Source organism: Pipistrellus hanaki, assembly GCF_964339955.1.
Source record: "Pipistrellus hanaki genome assembly, chromosome: 1".
Lineage (NCBI taxonomy): Eukaryota > Metazoa > Chordata > Mammalia > Chiroptera > Vespertilionidae > Pipistrellus > Pipistrellus hanaki.
Window position 1 is genome coordinate 86,803,840 of NC_140503.1, and position 13,794 is coordinate 86,817,633.

Genomic DNA, 13,794 nt, shown 5'->3' on the forward strand with positions numbered 1-13,794 from the left:
GACAGTTGAAGCTGATCCCAAGAAATAATTCAAGTTAATGTGGTAAAGAGTAGCAGTGGCATTATTTATTACTACTCCATAAACATTTGCATTTTAAAGCTTTTGATCCCTTAAGTAAAAAAAAAAAAAAAAAAAAAAAAAAAAAAAAAAAAAAAGTGAGTGCAACAGACCATTCAAGAAAATAGCCTTTCTGTTCTGGATGGTGCATCAAATCACTGAAGCTATTGTATGTAGTTGACAGCATCCATATTCCATCCACACACAAGCCCAGACCAGTCTCTTCCTCTGTCCTGTTTTCCTAAGGAAGGCTATACTTACATCACTCGAGGTGTCTTTCATGAGTATTTATTTGTCCCTAATTAGGTCATCATAAGCTACTAATGAAAAGGCATCAAAAATCCAATTCTTTACACAATCAATACGAACTTAATATGTGTTTGTCAAAAATGAAGTACTACTATGGCTGAAGGAGTCAGCAATAAGTCTTTCCTACTGTTTGAAAACTGCTTATACAGCCTTATTGGAAAGGCCCTCTTAAGGCTTGGATTTTGTGTTAGAAAAAACACTAATTAGTTAAAACCCTTCAGTGAAGGTCATTGCTTTTCCCTCTAGCCAATTCATGTTGCAAATATGTGTCTCTCAGGGCTGGGATTTTATGCTTATGGGGAGTCCTATCCCTGAAATTAGTGTCAGGTGCTTTCATTGTCAGCACTGCACTCAGCCACTAACTCTATGGGGCGTGGATTTGCTCTTTTCCTTTGAAAAGCTTTATGGACCCTGGTATCGACAAGCATTTATGGATGCCAAGGAGAAGCGTAGGAGGCACTGATTACCTTCTTGTGGACACTTAAAAGGGGTGGATACCATTGGATCGGAGCCGACCCTGCAGTTGAAGCCTAACACTCCTCCAAACGAATTCTGCGACAGTTGACGAGTCATTCACCCACTCTGAGCCTCCACTTTTTTTTTTTTTGTATAAAACAGGTATTTCACAGGGTTATTTTGAGATTTAAAGATATATTCATGCAAAAAGCTTGGCAAGGAGTAAGGAGTGGCCAGTTGGTGAATGGGACCTCTATAATTTGGTAAAGTCCCAAATGCATTTTGAGCCATTAAATTGCCATCTCAGAATGGTGTGTGGGGGGTAGTCTTTCAGATCAAGAAATTCGGGCTTCCAGGTGTATGTCTCTAAGTTTTTTAAAAACTGGAAATGTACTTTATAACATTTTGTAAACATACTGTTCACTTTAAATTCAGTAATAATTTTTTCTATGAATTTATAGCAAACTCTATATAAAGTCAGTAAATTAATACAAGAGTGAAGATGAATAGAGTAGAATAATTCCTGAAAATGTTAAATTATAGGACTCTATACAAAGACAGATAACTATCTATCCTATAAACATTTACATACCACAAAACATTTATTTATCATTTTAAATATGCTATAAAACACATTTAAAAAATATATTTTATTGATTTTTTACAGAGAGGAAGGGAGAGAGATAGAGAGCTAGAAACATCGATGAGAGAGCAACATCGACCAGCTGCCTCCTGCACACCCCCTACTGGGGATATGCCTGCAACCAAGGTACATGCCCTTGACCGGAATGGAACCCAGGACCTTTCAGTCCGCAGACCGATGCTCTACCACTGAGCCAAACCGGTTTTGGCGCTATAAAACACATTAAAAAAAAACACAGCATCAACATTAATTTTATTATAAACCAATGAATTACTCAGAGGAATATTTATTAAAACTTACTAAAAATCAGTAGATATTGCACCTGAGTTAAAAATTGATAAGCAAACAAAACTATTGTTTATAAGGGCCAAAAAGTAAATGAAAGGGCAGACAACACTTTCTGAAGACTGTCTGCTCCTTGGTTTTTGAACAGCTTCCATAAATGTGACTCAGTCACCTCTTGGACACTTCCATAGCTCAGGGCTACAACTAAATGCATAGAATTATATCTAGTGTTGGTTTCAATTGTTGGTTCAGCTCCATTTTCTAAAAGCATTTTTACACATTTCACATGATTTCCATGTACAGCCCAAAGCAAAAGAGAGCCTCCAAAAGTGTTCCCTTACATCAGTGCCATAATCAAGCAGCACTTTGGCAATAGCTCTGTAGCCGTTAGCACAGGCCAAGGACAATGCAGTCTCTTGACCTTTTCCTTGAAGCTGGGGATCAGCACCCTTCTGAACTAGAAACTCTACCACAGCTATTTGCCTGTGTACTCCAGCCCACATCAGAGGAGTAAATCTGTCTTAATGTGAATGATATCATTTTCTTGTTCTATTCAAGTAGCAGGTAGAGCATCTCTCACTGAGCAGTCAACTGGTGGACAGATAAAGAATTTGCTAACAGAGATGTGGTTGTGACCTCATTTCCTCTGTGTCTATTGGTTAGAGTAATTGACTGTTTTATGGGTGAGAAGTGCTTTGTTGTAGAGGGAGTGTAGACATGCCTTTCTTGGATTCCCAGAGGAGATGTATGGATATTGTATTCAGCTTTAAATAGGATGGATGCCACCTCCAGGTCAGAGTTTACTTGCTCTTGAATATTTTCACTATCCTTTTCATAAGGACTTCACAGATCGAGAACACATGCTCATATCAAATTAGCGAGGCAATATGAATTTCATTCCATGGCAACACTCTCAGCTGATGCTTCTGCATTTGACTCCAGCTGATGTTCTATTTTAATGCCAGTTGGACCATAATTGTTGGGACACTCTTCCACTATCAGCTAGGCCCCAGTATCTAGATTTGCTGATGTAGCATGCTTTTAACTGTAGTTCCAGTAATGTAAACATTTCTCCAGAATTTCCCCTTGATTTTATAACAGTGGGACCCAGTGTATTCTTGGAGTTTGGATATTAAGAAATATCCGCAGTGGGCAGTCATGAGGCAGCAGGTGAAGGCCCACCCAGTGGGAGTGCAGGGCCTCTCGACCATTTTCCATAGCCAACAGTGAGTGGAATCTTTCCATTTGGGGTCACCAGTGCACCACAGGCTGTTGGCTTGTTTTGATTGTGACATCACTTCCAATTTCTTCTGTTTCTGGACAAAAGGCATTCCATATCCATGTCACTGCAGCCAAGAGGATCTCTACATCCTTTCCTCCATGCACTTTGCTTTGCGGTGCTTACTGCCCAGGTAATACACAGACACGGTCATTTCTGTGGACCACTGAGTCACTGGGCAAGGCCCATGTTCTGCCCCTGTGTCACACCTCCTCCTCCCCATCTAGGTGGTCTCATTTCAATTCACTGGAACCTGAGGAAATTAAATTTTGCACCTGGAAATTTGATTGGGTTAACTATATCACCCTTGTAGCATGATTAAAAGATGATAAGAATGAAATGCTTTGAGGCCTTCCTGTAAGAAATTCTGGCTAAATGCACAATGTCCATTTTCTTCTGTCAACTGCCAGGGGGCACCTCTTCTTATCAGAGTGTGCTGGTAAGAAGACTGTCAGCAGGACCTTCCCATGTGATGTCTGGCAGGTGGGTACCTGCCTGATCTGAGCACTCTGCTGCAGGCCTGGCCATCACTAAGGGGGGCCCGTGAGTCTGGGACCATCGGAGGAGCAGCTCAGTAATGATTTGCCCATCTTTCCTCTAGTTGAAAAACAACCAGGGGTGAACTGATTTGGTGGATTTGTTTTCTCTTTAAGCCTTCCTTTTCAAAGGCTGCTGAAATCCATCATGTTCTTCCTCCTTTATAAGGCTCAACTCCAGTAGGTGGAGTTGGGGCTGAGCAGAACATGGGAAGGTTCCTGTATGTTCAGAACTTGGACTGGGGCTAGGTGCAAAATGAACCTTGGTTGTTTCGATTGGTGGGTGTGGGGAGGCCTGGAATGAGCATGTGTGTTGGGGATAGGTGCAGGGAAGGTGGACAGCAAGCACCTTCCTCACTGAGCCCTCTGAGGTGATATGGACAGAAGACTGGAAGACCCTAGTGGAAGACATTTATGTGGGGATTGGCCTCTGCTTCCTACTGGGTCAGGGGCCTGGGAAGAGGGTGTGAATGGTGGAATCAAAGCCCGTAGCATCTAAAACAATTTAAATCTTAGAATGGGACCCATCAGAGAAGCCCATGAATGACAAGGGAAGAATCAGGGATAGACTTGACTCCTGACCTTACCAGCTGTTTGACCACTGGGAATCCCTTAACAGGGGAGTCTCAGACTCTTCATTTGTCCTGGGACATACAAGGAAGGCGTGACAACACTTATCTGGAAGGGTTGAGGATTTTATGAAACAATGCATATAAAACATCAGATATTACAAGTCTCTTATACATAGTAAGTGTTCCAAAAATGGTAACTGTTGATTATCAGTTTTGGGAGACATGTTTTTGGGGGGTGTTGTGCTGTAGGTGTAGTGAAGTGCTAAGGAGATGCATATCTGGTCCTCAAACCTTCATCTCTGGATGGGATTTGAGGATCTGGTTGTGCCATGTGCTATGTAGTAAGAACCATCCAAGAGGCTGAAGGACCAGAGGCTCCCAGAAAGCCCTCCAATTAGATAGTGATCTAGGATGATGGACACCTACTTTGCTGCTCAGGGAGGTGGGTGCCTCTGCTGGTGGGCCAGCACCACAAGGTGCCCATACCCTCAGAGCCAAGGTGTCTTCTTTCTTGATACTCTGACAAATGCTCTCAACAGCAGGTTTCTAGGTTCCCATTTTGCCACACGGAATGGCATTTCCCAGACATGCTGGCTTTCCTTCGTGGCCACTCAGAGTGATAGCTATATCTTGGAGGCCCTGGGGACATTTTTCAATACTGGCTGTGGGATCAGTTTCCTCATCTAAAAAAATGAGGTAATAATAGAACCTACTTTATAAGGTTGTTGGGAGGGTTGAATGATTAACACATGTTGACTGCTTACTGTACTTATAGTAAAGGCTCAATAAAAACTGGCTGTAATGTTATTACTATGATTATTCTTTCTTTCACCTTCTTCTCCTCCTACAACTCTATCCTTTCCTTCCATCCCGTACCTTTGATTTGGGTTCCAAAATGTTTCCAGGGAGAGCAGGGACTTGTTGGGACTGTCATGTGGAAGATAGTTCATCCCGTCCTCATCTCTCACCTGCCCACCTCTGTCCTAACCTACTGAGCCAGCCCACTTTCCTTCCTATGAGTCTGGCAGCAATCAGGTCTTGCTCTCCATGACGTTGGTTCCTACCATTGCAGGAGCTGGCAAAAGAGTATCCTCGTCTGACATTGAGGGTTGGACCTTAGGGGTAAAGGGGAGATGAGCAGAGCCGTGGGTCAGGTGTGCATGGGAGTTCTCTGGGACAGTAGGGAGAGTTCTCATGAAACACTCTGCCAACTCCTTTTATGGGATTTAGGGTGCAGATCCTACCACTAGGAAAAACTAGGCCTCTTGACCCTGACCAACTCATTTGCCCTTCCTTTTCCCCAGAAATATGGGGTGACTTGGTGGACTGGGGGGTACACACAACTTGAGTATTCCTGACTCTGAGCTTGGCTTGAGGCTCCTCTGTGGCTCATATGGAATTTACCATCCTGCTCCACACCCTTGGCTTCCAGTAGCATTTGTTTCAGCCCTGTCCCCACCCTTTCCCTCTTTTGCACCATCTGAAGAATGTTATGAGGTTAAGTGAATAAAATGTCCACATACAGGATATTCCAATTCTGAATAGATGAAATCTCTGAAATATAACCAATCTACCATCAGTCAGCTCCACCCTCTCAGCCAATGGAGATACTGTAAAAACACTTGGAGAGGAAACCAGGAGGAGAGGAATGTGGCCAGTCCCTGCCAGTAGGACAGTCATTTGGAAACAATGGAAATAAACCTCTGGCCTTCGCTCAACTGTCCTGTCCTTGTGCTCTGGTGCTGATGCCCCTTGTGGAACACGCCAATCGCCAACCGGTGTGGCCAGCTACAGAAAACAGCCGGCCTCACAAATGGAAACTCCAGACAGGAAGTTTGGAAACCTTGCCCTGATTTCTGCATGGGATAATATATTTACCCTCACTATAACCAGCAGGCCTTTCCTATGAATATATTTCATTTTGGTGGCTTAGGTGACTTCAGATTTGGGACACTCTGTCCACTGTCCCATATTTCCCACTATTGGAGGGCTATTGACCCTGCTATTGACCATTTTTTGACCTTTCTGGGATGCTGCCTAGTTCTTGGGGTGCTTTCATTTATCTTCTCTTTTGACCTTTATACCCACAGATATCATGACAGATGAGAACATTGAGGTATGACCCACACAAGGTCACAGAGGTTGTTAGCAGCTAAAGAAAAATAACTCAAGTCCGCTAATGTCTGGCCTGGTACCCTCATACTACTTGGGGAAAAGCTGGGGTCATGTGCAAGGGACCTTGGGGATATGAGACCTAGGTCAGGTTTACCTGGAAGCCCAAAGACCAGAAATAGCTCGATTTATTGTGCTTTGCAGATACTGTATTTTTACAGATCGAAGGCACAATCCTCCACCAGCAAAAAGATTACAACTCCCTTTATTGCAATATCTGCTTTATTGCAGTGGTCTGGAACTGAACCCACAGCATATCCAAGGTGTGCCTGTACAGTAGAAGTTGGGTAAGGTGCAGTGCATGAGAAGGATATACCTTCCCATTGAGATGGAGGCAGCAACAGCTTTTCGGTGGTACCAGAAACCCACCAAATAATTGCTGCCTTTGACCTTTCTGGAGACTTCCATATTGCAAGAGCATATTTGGCTTCCCTTATCTTTTCCTGCACAGACATTGCTGGTCCAGACAGGCATGAGTCGGTGGCATTCCCAAGGACTAAGGAAAGAGGCCAGGCTGTGTGCTGCTGCTTGCTTCCCTGTCCTTTCCTATTGCTCAGAAATTGCTCAGGAATGGTCTCAGGAAAATCCTTGGTTGGTCTCTTTGGAGCATCCTCTTTTCAGCCATGCAGCTCACCTGTGGGTTGGACTGCTGTAGTGGGCTCCATACCAGGACTCAGGGCTGGGGGAGGGCTTGCACTGTTATGATATTCTGTATCTTGCTTCCCTAAGGGCTGATCTCAGCTGTTCTCTTTTTCTGATGATCCTTCAGACTGTTTATTAGCAAAAGAGACCTTATGTCTTTAAAAGAGGACTTGGCTCTCTGTCTCCTCCTGGCCCCTAGCAGAGCCCCTGGCACAGAATAAGGGCTCTCTAATGGCAGTTCAGTAAATCACAGCCCATTGTTCTTATGATCTCTCTTATTCCTTGGAACTTCCAAAAGCAAGGTGATGATGTCCCCATTTTACAGATGAGGAACCAGGCTTGGAGAAGCCTGCCTATTCACTCAGTCAGTGAGTTGGTGTGGTGAGATTTGAACCCAAGCCTATCTACATCCCTAGTTGGGGCTCTTGCTGCTGTACCAGCCTATACCCCTGCTGCCCTGTTCACTCCAGGTCAAGCTGATTTATGGGATTCCTTATTTTAAAAGAGTCTGGAATGTGCCTTGGGTCTAAGTAGCTATGGGACATGGCAAGAACTAGGAAGGTATCAGAGCTCCAGCTTAGAATGGGACATGGCTTAGGGTACGGAGTCAGGTCCACTAGAAAAACAAGGCAGAAGCCGACTGTGTGGCCTGTACCTATAGCAGAGTTTAGGGAGACTTGCTTCTGACCAGCTTTAGAAATAGGGGGTGAGGTATAAATGAAGCCCAAGTACACAGTGCATTCTTAGAGTCTAAGCGTACTTGGCTGTAAACACTATGACAAAAATAAAACAACAAAAGCAAAACAACATCACAAGTGAAGTTGGGGAGAGGGGTTGCATTTAAGGCTTTGGGGAGGAACCATGAGTGTGGATGGGTTTGTAGATGGTGTGAGGTGACAGTTTGATAGGGAAGATTGCTGTTCTGCAGACACTGGGGGTGAGAAGTGGGGAGATAACACTTCCAGCCTGGGAGGTGATGGTTGCAGCTGTGAGTGGGAATGAGTCCTTGGAGGAGGCAGGAGAGAACCAGCCTCAGGGGTTTGACTGCAGGGGGTAAAGGAGGGGCAAGACTCTGCAGAGAGAGAGCCATAGGAAACAGCGGGAGAGCAGAAGACTGGAGGGTGGTGGGACCCATGTGCAGAGACAGCCAGGAGGGAGAGGGCAGCAGTGCCAAAAGCTGAAAATCAAGGTGCAGAAAGGACACTGGATTTGGGAAGGAAGAAGTCATTGAGGACCACAGGGAGCTCTGCCCCACTTTTCCACATCCCTACCTACAATCAATCGCACAGTGAGAAGGTGTGCTCTGAGTTGGGGAGTGAGTTGTGCCCATTGTGCAGGACCAGTTAAGGCAAGAAGATGTCCTGGTTCATTTTAGAAAAGATAGCAGCCTCTGTGTTTTCTGCCCAGGCATTGGTTCAGTTGACAACAATGGTCCCTTTCTTGCCCATTTCAGCAACAAGAGTTTTACTCCATGATGTAAAAATAGTCTACCAGGTCCCAGGGATAAGGAGAGTGGCAGGCATCTAAAATCAGTAGATGGCTTGGAGTCTGATTCCACATGGTGACAGTCAGGGACTCTTCTTTCTCCTCCTCCTCCCCCTCCTCCTCCTCCTCCTCCTCCTCCTCCTCCTCCTCCTCCTCCTCCTCCTCCTCCTCCTCCTTCTTCTCCTCCTCCTCCTCCTCTTCCTTCTCCTCCCCCTTTTCTCCTTCTCCTCCCCCTCCCTCTCTCCTCCTCCTCCTTCTTCTCTTTCTTCTTCTCCTCCCCCTTTTCTCCTTCTCCTCCCCCTCCCTCTGCCCTCCTCTTCCCTCTCCCCTCCCCCTCTCCTTTCCCCTGCCCCTTTCCCTCCCCCTTTTCCTAATCCTTCTTCTCCTTCTAATATGTTTTTATTGATTTCAAAGAGAAGGGGAGAAGGAGATAGAATCATTGACTGGCTGTCTCTTGCATGCCCTCTCCAGGGATTCCAGCCTGCAAATTGAGCATGTGCCCTGACTGGGAATCGAACCGTGACTTCTTGGCTCAACCACTGAGCCAGGCAAAGACTCTTCTTTCCTTCAAAATGAGAGAACTTGGTAGATTTATGTGTTGAAGTAATTAGCCTTGACACTACACTGCTTAATAGACATTCCCTATTTAAACTGTAGACACAGAGAAGTTGAGAAGTAAAAGGGTTTAATGAATTGTCTGACTTTGTAAAGTGCTTTATAATTGCTTAGTTTATTTAGTTTGTGGAGCGACTGTTAAAGAACTTTTAAGAATTTCAAATTTGGGTAGAGACATAGTGCTTAAGAATGAAAAATAGGTCATTAAAATAACAAAGGAACCAATATAATTATCTTCTCTGCCTGGCAGAAGCCTCCAAAGCTCAGAACAATTAAAGTTTGGGCTTCCAGTAAATTAGTCTCTCTACCAAATGGCACCAAAGTCAGTAAGTTGTGTAGGGCACTAACGCAGCCTTTACAGCGCAGAACTGCTATGTTGTGGGGAGGTGGAGAGAGGTGGGTCCATATCCTGCCCCATCTTTGCTAAGTCAACTGGTTGGACTCAGAGCATTGGAGGAAGTTGAGAGGGAAAGAATGAACAGAAGCGTGGCAGCTAGAGATCTGGGAAAATGTATGGACAAGATAACAACATTTCTGGGTCTCAGTTCCCATGCCAGAGTCCTCTTGGGGAAAGAAACGCGCCTTTTCCTCCAGGTTTGCTGAGAAGGCTCAAAGAGATAAGATACAGGACAGAGCTTCAGTGCCATCAAGCATTATACACATATAGGTATGGCAAAGTCTGTCCATTTTTAGAAAATGTTGGGGTTTCAGCAAGCTCGGTAAGTAATCACCAGCCACTCCCCCCATGTTTGATTTAATTGCATTGAAGATTGCTTTTTTCTTTTTTTTTTTAAAAAAAAACTGATTGAGATGTGTTTGGAAAATATGGTTCTTATCTGCAGATGAGAGGGCTATTACGCAAACTCAGGATTCGCTGGACTTGCCCATCCAGGCAGGCACAAGTGGTCCTGGAAAACCAGAGCCCATGTCCTTGTGCTCTGACACTCTAAAATTGTTAGCTTTGATGAGAAGACTGGTCCCAGAGCTCCCAAGAGGACAAGGAAAGAGGGTGGGTCTGAGCGCAGCACGTACAGTTCCTGTTCCTAATCCACCAGTCTGGATTCACTTCCTATCCCCAGGGTGGGGTGACTGAGGGGTTCTGGAGAAACCAGAGTCATACCTTTGATAAGGAATCCATTACACAGAAACTAGATGACAGGGAGGAGATTTCTCCCAACAGATATTGCCATAGAAGGAACTCAGCCTCCACGAGCTGATGCTAAGGGCTCTGAATTCATTAAAATCCATTTGCAGATATTTCCACTTCCAGATGTTTCCTGTCCATAGACAGTGGCAGATATATTGAGACATTGCTTTAGGAACATCTGGGGAAAGGTTGGCAAAGAGGACATATAAATAAGATGCTTGGATGGAAAATTTCCTTTCTATCATATACTGGAGACTTACTGATGTGTGGTCACTAAAAATGAACTCTTTGCTTTCATAGAACTCAACAATTTCTCATCCAAAGTGAATTATATTTAGAGTCCCACTTGGGTGGGTGTACCTTCATGTATCATTTTACAGTTCGTGTAGAGTAATGAAGCTTTCTCTTTGGGAGGGAGGGAGGGAGACATCTCTGGATTTCTCTTCATAGCTGAAATCCACACAGTGCTGGTGTCCACAAGTTAATGACTTGTGATTGCACAAGAAAGGAAACATTACTGTTATCTAATAATAGAGAAACATGTAAATTGACAGTACCTCCGCAACACCCACAGCCAATCAGAGTATGCAAATGAACCCAACAAAGATGGCAATTAATTTGCATACATACTTGGGTCTCAGGAACCTCATCAGCACCCAGGTCACTCCCAGCTGGCCATCGGAGGGGTAAGGAGGGGGCCCCCTGCCCAAGCCTAAAGCCTGGGCATCCTGAACTGGTGATCAGAGGGACAGGGGTGAGGGGGTGGTAAGTGACCAAGCCTGGGATTGGAGGGAAGGGGAAAAAAATCAATGGAAACACATCCTCAGGTGAGGATAAAAAGAAAAAAAAGCAGAATGTCATATCCCATGAAAGACACATCTTGAAAATGCCTAAAGAAAGTCATTTTTTCATGGTGAAGGGACTGGAGTCCTTGTTGATGAAAATACCTTGGCGGCTGCGGTGACTGGCAATGGCTGCAGCAGTGGTGTGATGGGGTGGCACCTTTCTCTGATCAGCCTGGTCCTCTCCCGCAGAGGAAGGCCAGACTGCTGTTAGTAGGATATCCCCTGAGGGCTCCCAGTATGTGAGAGGGTGCAGGCTGGGCAGAGGGACCCCTCCCCAGTGCACAAATTTTGTGCACCGGGCCCCTAGTATTTATATATATGACTATCATGACTAATCACTTGATTTTAGTAAGATGAACTGTTAATGCCAACACCATTAGAGTTTAATAAAAAATGACCATCTATTTGCCTTTCTAAGGGCTTATGACTTATACTTATAATCTCTCACAAACAAAATAAAAATCTAACTATCTTTGGGAGTAGGAATAAAAATATATATTGAGCTCTAGTTGATGATTTGGTAACCTATTTCAAGATTAGCTGTGACATGACAGTGTATGTGTGATTATAAAAGTATATGAGCATATAATGTACTATAAAAATGTTGGTGTTTGGAATTCCTTCTCTTAGCACTTCTTTTCAGTTTTATGTATAAGCTTTAGATCCTAATGTGTGCATGTGTTTAGGACATTTACTAAACCTGATTGTAGGTAAGTTACTTGCCCTCATAGCCTCTTTCCTTCTTTATCTGTAGAGTTAATTATATAATTAGGAATGCCTTTGGCTGCAAGTAAGAGAAAAATCTGGACTCAGCTAATTTAAAACGTTTAAGAAATGTATTATCACATGAAGTAAGAAAGCAAAAGCTCCAACAGTTCCAGACACAGAATCAGGGCTCTGGGTCCCCTCTGATTGACTCTCTGTGTTTGGCGCTCTCTCTATGGTGCCTCTGTCCTGAGGCTATGTTCCCTCATGGTTGTAAGAAGGCTGCAGTAGTTCCAGGCATCAACTTCAGACCCATCTAGATCCCAAAGAGGGAAATACTCTCTCTTCCTCTGTGGCTTTTATTAAGAACAACAAGCCAAAACCGGTTTGGCTCAATGGATAGAGTGTCGGCTTGGGGACTGAAAGGTCCCGGGTTCGATTCCGGTCAAGGGCATGTACCTTGGTTGCGGGCATATCCCCAGTAGGGGGTGTGCAAGAGGCAGCTGATCGATGACTCTCTTTCATCGATGTTTCTAACTCTCTATCTCTCTCCCTTCCTCTCTGTACAAAATCAATAAAAAATATATTTAAAAAAAAAAAAAGAACAACAAAAACAGTATTGTCACAAACAAATTCCCCCTCTCCACAACCAACTGACTTTCTTTTGCATGTTACTGGCCAGAAGTTTGTCACATGCCTGTACCTGGTGGGCCTACTTGATTAGCTTAGATCAGTGGTTGGCAAACTCATTAGTCAACAGCGTCAAATATCAACAGTACAACGATTGAAATTTCTTTTGAGAGCCAAATGTTTTAAACTTAAACTTCTTCTAATGCCACTTCTTCAAAATAGACTCGCCCAGGCTGTGGTATTTTATGGAAGAGCCACACTCAAGGGGCTAAAGAGCTGCATGTGGCTCCAGAGCTGCAGTTTGCCGACCATAGACTTAGATCAATAAGGACTCACCTCTTAGGTCAGCCCCTCCTGAAGTAATGGCCCTGTGGAAAAAGATTAAACTTTAACAAAATTTTGGTTTATTAGGACCAGAAGAAGAATTTAAACAACAAAATAAACCCTATAGGATTATTGTGAGGTATAGATGATACAATCTATTGTTTAATGAGGGAACATATATAAAACTCCTCAAATAGTTCTTAGGACATGGGAATTGTTATATATATTAATTTACTGTGATAAATAAATATCTCATTGGTAAGTCTCAAAGGTACATACCAATATGAAGTAGTAATATGGCTGGTGTTTTATTGGAGGTAAAAGGAAACAGATGGATGTCAAAGATAAACAAGAGAGGAAATCTAGCTGATGCTCAGAGGCAAAGAGGAGACAGTGAGTACTTGGTCCATATTTGGGCATAGTCTTTATACTGGGAGGAGTTAGGGCAACCTTCTAAAGAAAGGAAAATGATTGCCCAATGTGTTAATGAATTCCAGTCCCAATGGTCTCTTCTTTCCCACAGCTATTTTTCCCCCCACTAGTTGAAAATGGCATTTAACTGCTGAAGTATTTTTAAAACAGCTGGCAGTCTCTTAACCAAACAAAAAGTTTAGATTTTATTACTTTTGATGTGGGGAGAATGGAGGTGGAAAATCGTGTGTTGTGTGTCCCTGTATGTAAATTTAAATGTTTGTTTATGAAACACACACACACACACACACACACACACACACACACACACACACACTTATAAGAAACTATATGAAAGCTATAGCAATCCTAGCCAAGAAAAAGTAACAGGGAAAAAAAAATTGGCTTCTTGAAGCTTTTAGCTATAACTAAAAATAATCTTAGTCCATGTTTGAAACATTACTCAAGAAAAAAATTTACTCTGTATACCCTGAGTGGTTTTAGAGTTCATTTGTCATTCTGGGTGAGTTCGAGAAAGTCCCTGCTGTATCTGATAGCATTTTATACCATCTGAGACAGGCTTTTGTTCTGGACACTTGATATGGCATTTTAAATGTAGTGAGTGACACTGGAAAACAACTTGTTCATGTCTTTAAAAGAAAAAAGGAAGATGCAGTTTTA

At 43.5% G+C, this 13,794-nt stretch overlaps 1 protein-coding gene and 1 pseudogene across 2 annotated transcripts in view; one reads left to right on the top strand and one right to left on the bottom strand.

The window, feature by feature from the left end:
* The window catches only part of CCDC3 (coiled-coil domain containing 3), a 100,500-nt gene that overhangs the window by 26,131 nt on the left and 60,575 nt on the right, over window positions 1-13,794 (top strand). The gene's annotated exons all lie outside the window — the stretch shown is intronic.
* The window catches only part of LOC311612133 (ankyrin repeat family A protein 2-like), a 69,530-nt pseudogene continuing 57,559 nt past the window's right edge, over window positions 1,824-13,794 (bottom strand). The window contains exon 2 of the transcript in view: window positions 1,824-2,788. The product of the transcript in view is annotated as an ankyrin repeat family A protein 2-like (transcript). The remainder of the gene's footprint in view (window positions 2,789-13,794) is intronic.